We start from the raw sequence: 8,587 nt of genomic DNA, 5'->3' as shown, positions 1-8,587 counted from the left end.
TTTTACGTCACCACACGAACGAGGTCTCTCCAAGGAAATGCGGCATCAATGACTTTAAAAATAAAACACCGGGCAGAACGCTTTTGGGAGGAATGACGACAGGTATAGCATCACGACTCTGCTATTCTTATTGGTATGTGTGCAAAGTGGACTAAACTCGCTTCCCAAAGCTGCCCTCTCTGCTCCGGTTCCTTTCTGTCTGTCCCAAGAACCGCAGTGCGCGCGGCGCCGCCCGAGGCGTTCCTTGGAAAGTTTCCCCGGCTTGATTACTTACAGACGGGACAGCTCTGTTCCCACTGCGCTTCCTACATCCTGTCCGAGCGGTTATTACCCAACGCTACCCACGTTCCGATAACAAGGAGATTCCGCGAACTCCGTCCCAGTCCCTGAAATATAGCGTGACTGCCCTCCCCGCCGGGGCTGTAAAGTGGCAGCCGGGCGCCGGCCTCCAGCGGCACCTGCGCCGCCCGCGGGGCGAGGGCCGCCCGGAGCACGAAGTGCGTGCGGCCGCCGGCTTGCAGGTCACGCAACGCGGCCGCCCCGCCCCCAGCCCCCCAACCTCCGCCCTCGCTGCTTTCGTGCGCGCCGGGGGCTTCCTGGTCGCCCGGGGCCCGCCTCGCGTGCCGACTGGGCCGCGTAATCCGCCGAGGAATCCGATTCCGGGCAGCCCCGATGCCCTCGCTCCCGGGAGCCTGGGCGGGCGACGCCCTCGTCTGAACGCCGTCGTTTCCATCTGCAAGGTCGAACGGCAAACTTCTCGGAAGGAGGGCGAGGGGACAGCGGGCGGGGACTCGGCCTCGGCCCCCAGTGCCCTCGGCGCCCGCCCCACGCCCGCTCTGTCGAGCCGGGCGCGGAGCCCCAGCAAGGGACGCCCGCCTCAGCCCCGTTTCCCCGGAGTCCGGAGCGCGCGGGGGGGCGCCTGCGACCCGGCCCCCTCGCCAGACGGCGGAAGGGGGTGGTAGCTATCCTTCCCGGGGCGGTGAGGGGCAGGGTCGTGCAGTTTGAAAGGTCAGGTTGTTTGGTGACATCTGGGGCCCGTCTTGTAAAGAATAAGTTTGGGAGGGGCGTCTGCATCGCTGGCACGAACGCTCGGGGCAGGCGTGCAGGCGAGGGGAAGCGCGTGTCGTGACGGGAGGCGATGAGATCAGCCTGAATAACCGCAGCACGGGGCCAGGCAATGCAGCCAGTCACGCAGCCGCTGCAGGCCGGGCGCAGCGTCTCCTTCGGTGGCCCCGCCGCCCCGAGCGCCGGTTCCAATAGAGGGAGCCGGGGGCGGAATAGCCCCTCCCAAGCCGGGCCGGTGAGGGCGTCAGAAATATTCCGAGGGGACGGCGAGGCAGCTGAGAGCCCAGGAGAAAGCCCAACAAAATGGGTCTTGCACGGTCAAGGGGATGGATTCTATTAGGAAGTTACCTTAAGAGACGCACGGTGAAAATCACCGCTGTGAATCAGTGTTCTACTCTGTACCCTCAGTAGGTAACTTTAAAAACTGTAACATTGAACTCAGAAGTCATTAAAATATGCTTTTAATTTGCTTATGTTACTTCGTTTAACAGGCAGTAGACACAGCTTGCATATTTGTGCATGAAATTTAATCTATACACGCAAGTCTGGAGGCTTGGTTTGGCAAGAGGAATAATTGTGAGTTCAGTAAGAGTCACAGGGTACAGTCAGATTACTTAAAAGGACAAATGAACTGGAAATAATTCAATTTATGACATGAAGAAGCCATTACAGTCTTCTTTTCATGGTCTTGAACATCTTGTACCAAATCGACAATATACAGCAAAAATTTTCTAATTAGACTTAGAAAATGCAAGTATTCAGCTGTGTGCCAGATAAACATCGAAAAAAAATCCAGCCTTTATAGATACGTGAATAACATCTGTGCCATAAGAGTCATATCTACACCCCACCTCCCCCAGTTCTAGGGATTGAGCCCAGGGCCCTGCATGCTATGCAGGTGCTCTGCCCCTGAACTACAGCTGCAGCCTCAGCAAAATTTTTGTATTTAAGTCATTTACTTAGTATGTATGTGATTCATTGGTAGGTATGCCACTGTGTAACCATTAGGATTAGTCACACTGCACAGAAAAATCTCTGCTCTGAATTTATGAGAATTTCTTTTTATACAGATTGTAATGTTGATATGATCTGGATTCAGTAAGGACTTAGTGTTTAACAAACTATCAAATTCATATATTAAAGGAAGGAATGAGTGAATGAATTAATATGTAGGCAGTATTCTCTAGTGGCTAGAGCCATAAATTAAATTGTCATGAGGGAGTAGTGCCAGCCCTGCGTCTGACTCACATGTGATCCTGGTATGGTGGAAATAAGGCTTACAAGGGCCTGTCTCACCAGAGGTGGGGCGAGCAGTACCTTACCACAAGTGCTTTGAGTCTTTAGGAGGAACAGAAGATGATATATTCAGCTAGTATAAGTAACACCACTGTTAAGACTGTCATACCTAAAATTACAAAAGTATGTCTGCAACTTTACCACCAGTTTTTTAAATTGTACATAGTCAAGTACTAACACACAGTATAGAAGGCTGGATCCTGACAAGATACTTGGCCTATGGAAGCTCAGTATCATTGTTCATGCTGTGCAATGGACATTTGAAATAATCAGTATTACTCTAATATTAGTAATAGAATTATACATAAGAAATATATATAATAATATCTAGAACTAGTATGCTATTTAGTAGTATCTGTGGTGATGGTATTTTCTGAGCTGAGACCCAGCTCATGAAGTGCTTAGAAAACTTAATTTTTGATGACTTCTTAATATGTAGAACCTTTTATTAAAAATTTATTGGTACATTTTCAATATACATAATGATAACATTCATCATAGGGAATTTCGACCAGTGCATGATATATCTTGATTCTTTTAATATATAGGCCCTTGAAGGCAAGGGAACTCCTTGGTCTGATTTTGTGTTGCTAAATGACTAAAGGTTTAGGGTTAGAAGTTTATTCAACATATTAAGAGAGCCTCTGTGTGTCAGGCCTTGTTCTAGGGTGTAGTACGATGAACAAACAAAACATTATTAATGTTTAAATGTTTTTGGTCTTTTTTTAAAGATAGATCACCCAAGGGCCGATGATTTAGCTCAGTGGTTCCACCACCTGCCTCACAGGCACAAGGTCCTGAGTTCAATCCCCGGTACCAAAAGAAAAAAAAAGATCACCTTAGGAATACTAACACCTTGCACACTCCTTGTATGTGTAAACATGAAATTGTCTAGTTTGAGGCTTTTAGTAAAGGATCTTTGAGAGGAAAAGGAGAGGCACCACACAGATAGGACTTTTTAGAAGAAAGCTCAGGATAGGACAGGTAGTTTGAGCTGGAATCAGGAAGTCAAGTGCCCATCCTTCATCTCTTCTGTGTAGAAAACTCTAAAACGAAAGCACACAATACTTTTACCATTCTCCTTATCACAGTTACTTCCTCTTTCTCAGTGCCCTCTCCCATCATGTTGAGGCTATGCATGGTCTTTGCCAGGACTCATGTAGCTATTCAGATTGCTGACTGCATAATGGTGCTTGGTGGACCATAAGGGGAGGTGGCAACCACTGAACTCCAGTCCTAGCTTCACCCACTAAGGTGCATTTCATCTACCTTAGGAAGGTTTGTTGTCTTCAGATTTGACAAAAAGACCATGAAGCTGCAATAGCTTTTTTTTGTTCTTCAGGATTGTAAGGCAACATGTCCCTTGATACGTATTTTCCTGTTGTATTTAATAGCATTGGTCTGCTCTGGTCTCAAGACAGAATTCTGAGTGTTGGGGGTAGTGGGAATCCAAGGCTGAAGAAAAAGTGAACCCCAATCACCTTCCAAGGTGTTGATTAATTCATATCTATGTAAATTAAGACCAGCCAAGCCATGATGATGCTGTGTGAAATGTTGTGCAGAAAAAGAAAGCAATAATAGAACAATCACCTGCCTTTTCAATTTTAACAAAATGGAAGAACTATCAGCTCACAACAGTTTACCTCAGTCTTGCATTGCAACTGTGGAGTGTTGTCAGAGAATGTGGCTGCACACTTTGGCTGAGCTCATTTATAGAGTTTGATATCAGATGATTTGATATAGGGTGTGTATCCTCCTGAATCCTGGGGATGGCCTTGGGATTAAAACATTTTCTTTTTCCTGTTGCTAACTTCCCTGTAGTCTGTTGACATTACATCATGGTACAAACAGTAAGTAGAGTGCCATGTCAGGATGTAGTGACCTGATTAGTACAAACTTCTGCAGGGGAGATGTGCAAATAGATGAGCCCCAACAGGACCTAAAGAACCATGTGGTTTTGAAATCCTGGGTGGATGAGCCACACCCTGTATATACCTTAAATCTCTTAGTGCTTTGAAGGTATAATTATTGTTCGACTACTCCAGAAACAGAGTTACTTAAATCTTTGTGTAATAAAATGAGAGTTCAACATTAAAATGTGCAAATTTGTACAAATCTGGAATTAATGTTGTATGGGGCATAAAATGATCCAAATGAATTAACACATTTTAAAATATAGTTTCTAGGGCCAGGGGATTTAGCTCAGTGGCACCGCGCCTGCCTTGCAAGCAAAAGGTCCGGAGTTCAATCCCCAGTATCAAATCAATCAATCAATAAATAAAGTTTCTAGTGATAATTAAACAATCAGTTTTGTAACTTAACAACTTAGGCCTAAAGCAAATGAGACATATGAAGGTATCTGATTATCTGTGCTACACCGTTTATCATTTCACTTATCAAAGATTTCCATGATATTTAATTAATGTCTAGTATTTATCAAAGCCTTTAAAGAATGTTGCTTTCAATTTTATGTGGCTTTAAAGTGGGAAAACCAATTAAAGAGTTCAAGTAAAATATTTCATAAACTCTGTGGCTTCCAAAAATAAGAAAATGAAAAGACTTGTGGATCTATATATAGAAGACCCTTGGTGAATTAATTTATTACTATAAACACATAATCCCCACCTTGAGACAAATGTGGCCTGCAATAGATTGTTCCTTGTTTGAAGATAGAGACTATGGCTTGGTGATATTTGCATTGCAAATACCACCTAATACATGATGATGGTTGAATGAATCAATTAATGAATGTGAGAGAAAACCCATCAGAACTCTAGTCCCCAGGCCTTCCTGCTTCTCTCCTGATGAGTACCTTCCCAGATTATAGATGTTTTACATGAACAAGGAAAAAGGAAGCAATCCAGATGGGAGCCTGGCTGTGGTCAGATGTCTCTGAAATGAACAAAGTATTTGCAGATGTTTCAACAAGTGGAGGGATTGGGCCTTGTCTAGGCCACAGAAAACAACTTCCACACCTTGAGGCAACTACAATAAAGTTATCATCACTCATCAGCACAGGATTCTGTTGGAAACTTGAAAAGGCACTCAGGGTTGGAATGCTGCATGTATCCAGACTTGCCTTAGGAATGCTACAAGTGATCAGACCTAAGCATAGAAATTAATGTGATTTGTTAAAATAGCAAGCAGGATCATGGTTATCTGGGAATCAAATCCTTTAATCACTTTAGACATAATTAATGAAACTAGAAGAAACCATCATTGATTTTGAGAGTCTCCTTCTAAATTAGTTGCCCTTTGGCTTTTGGAGAGCAAAGTTCAAATTCCAGTTCCTGTCTGACAGGAAAATAAGTCAGACACAAAGTAGATAGTCTTTTAGACTCCAAACTGAAACAGCAGGGCATAAAGAACATCTGAGTCAAAGAAACCTTCTCAGAGTTGCTGAGTTCACTTAATGCAGTATTTTTCACTGTGCCTTTTGGTGTTTTTTAAAAGGATATTTGTCTTTGCTCCCTGATATAAATAAAAATTTTTGTATTTTCTAATGAAAAAGTTCCAAATTCTGTTATGTTTTGTGTGTGCTCATTTAGAAGCCCATTAGCTTTCAGATTTATAATGGAAATTGGAGCCTATGATTATAGGTACCAATATCTTAATACAAAGGCACCTTAAAAAATTCTCAGGACTAGGCTAGGCAATTTATTAGTGTTGTGTTCTGGACATACTATCATCTGAGCCTATTTTCTCATCTATTATATGGTAACAATTGGAGAATAGTTTTGCTCTTGTGTCAGTAAGCAAGAAAGTATTTTCTAAAGCAATAAGTGGAAGTATGGCAACACTGAATTTGTTCCCTAAAAGTCAAACTTTTAAAGTGAAAACACCACCTTACAGTAGCAAAGCTGTGTGACATTTAAGTCCTGGAGACAAGCATTTTATTACACCAAAATGAAAGTTTAAAAAAAATGTGGTAAGGAATGGAAGAATACACTAATGCTTATTAAAATTAACTAGCATATTTAGAGTAGGAACAAAAACCAAACATTAATGGAGAATTACATATATTGCTATTCTAAGTGAATTGTCCTTTCTAAATATTGGAATTCAATACACAAAGCTAAATGCCAATGCCGGCAGCAAATCATTCTATTTTTAAAACCAGAAAGACCTCAGAGATGTAACAGACTTGCTGAGTCTTCCTATTATAGAATCAGATCATTAGAACAAAGAAGAAACTTAAATGTCATCAAGATCAAATTCTTTAAAGATGAAGAAACAAATTCAGAGAGGATAATTTATTCAATAGACATCATCATTATTACTATTTTTTTTTTTTTGCAGGTACTATGCAAGGCACTGGTCTTCATCTGAAGATTTATCAGCATACAAGACAGATGTGGTCTCTTGCCTTGGATCACACAGTTAATGGAGGAGCTGGAACCAGAAAAAAAACTGTAGATTTTTAATTAAAAGAACTTCCATTAATCAAATGCTGACTCTATACCAGGCCCGAAGTGTTTCACCTACACTAAGTCATATAATCTCTACTTATGGTAGGGCAGAACACACCTTCCCACTCCTAGGGCCTCCTGGCCCATCTCTCCTGCCTCCTTTTCTCTGCCCAAGAGGGAAATGGCTTATCTGTGTTTGGAAAGATTAACAGAGCCCAAGTAATTCAGTCCCATCTCTTATCTCTCGTTTTTGGTAGGCAGAACTGGCTGTCTGAAAAAAGTTTGTTCAGCTTTGCTCTTACAGATCCTATGGAGAACTGGGGCAGAAGATCAGCAAGACACATACTGGGGTTTAAAATTAGGAAGCCCAGTTTCTCACATCAGCTTTCTCATCAAATGAGTTACTCTGTGTATATGTAATGGAGAAGCATTTCATAAAAATAACAAGTAACTGTGCACTATCTAAACCAGTTGAGCTCTACCTAAAATGTATGCTTGTGCCCCATATTCTGACCCCAGTTGCCATAGCACCTAGGAAATTGTGTCTTAAAATGATATCAATCTAACATTAACAGCTTTGACCCAATTTCCACAATTTCTAAAACTGTGATGTCCAACTGTTGGGCTTTTTGGGAGGCAGTGTTGAAATACATTGTACATGAGATTTATAGAATTAGGAAAACTTAGGTTTGAGTTAACTGTGAATAAGTTTCTGTAATTTTGAACCTCTTTTTTTTCCTCTAAACTGTAACACAGATTACCTTGCTGAACTCACATGGTCCTTTAAGGCCCAGAGAGGATAATGGATGTGCACATGCTTTTGAAACTGCACAGGGCCATAAATATGTTAGTTTCTTTACAGGTTTGAAGAGCAATCCTGGAATAGTAGTTCTCATTTTTTTTTTTTTTGGTACCAGGGATCGAACTCAGGACCTTGTACTTTCGAGGCAGGCACCAGAACCACTGAGCTAAATCCCCGGCCCAGTAGTTCTCATTTTTACTGTAAAATTTAGGCCTGACTTTATACACCAGTGGTTGGAGAGTTAGGTGGTTAATAATAGCCTAGGTGGTTATTTAAAAGGCTGAGAATCACTTTACCAACTAAGCTCTCCCCTCTCCCAACTAATTTAAAAAAAAAAATCTCCTTTGCTGGGCTTGGTGGTGCATACCTATAATGCCAGCATTCAGGAAGCTGAGGCAGGAGGATCACTCCAAGTTCTAGGCTAGCCTGGTCTACACAGTTCAAACCCAGCCTGAACTACATAGTAAGACCCTGTATCAAAAAACCAAAAATTGGGCCGGGGATTTAGCTCAGTGGTTCTGCGGCCTGCCTTGCAAGCACAAGGTCCCGAGTTCAATCCCTGGTACCAAAAAACAAACAAGAAACAAAAAGAACCCCCCAAAATTAAATTAAATTTAAAAAAATTTAAAACCCTGCCTTCCATTGCTGTTTACATTCCTTCTAGGTATAGTCTCTTGAATTAAGCAATCCCTCTCCCAGTGACTTCTTTGAATTTTGGGCACAAATTTTTCTACTAGGAAGAAGCATCAGGGCATGTAAGGATTGGATTTGGGGAAGGATTTGAAAAAGAAAAAAAGGTTGAAGGCATGTAATAGGCACAGAAAAGTCTAGGCCGTGAAAGTACAGATAGGAAATACGTCTTGCTTCCTTTGATGAATTAACCTATCTTAACCTGAGAATCAGGAGAAATGGATTCCAGTCCTGTCTCTGTGATGACCCAGCTGTGTGACTCTGGCTACGTAAATTGATATCTCCAGGTCTCAGTTTCCTTAACTATAAAACGAATTCTTTAGAT

At 42.3% G+C, this 8,587-nt stretch overlaps 1 long non-coding RNA gene across 1 annotated transcript; it reads left to right on the top strand.

Moving 5' to 3' along the window:
• The first annotated feature begins 429 nt into the window (after nucleotides 1–429).
• LOC147825299 (uncharacterized) lies at nucleotides 430–6,809 on the top strand. Its single transcript, XR_015440906.1, has 2 exons — nucleotides 430–521; nucleotides 6,661–6,809. It is a non-coding gene; the product is annotated as an uncharacterized LOC147825299 (long non-coding RNA).
• The last annotated feature ends 1,778 nt before the right edge of the window (nucleotides 6,810–8,587 follow it).

Source organism: Heterocephalus glaber, unplaced genomic scaffold (genome assembly GCF_053883595.1).
Source record: "Heterocephalus glaber isolate CG9 unplaced genomic scaffold, H.glaber_assembly_v1.0 deba00001504, whole genome shotgun sequence".
In the NCBI taxonomy this organism is placed as follows: domain Eukaryota; kingdom Metazoa; phylum Chordata; class Mammalia; order Rodentia; family Bathyergidae; genus Heterocephalus; species Heterocephalus glaber.
This window is presented reverse-complemented; position numbering and strand designations above follow the sequence as displayed.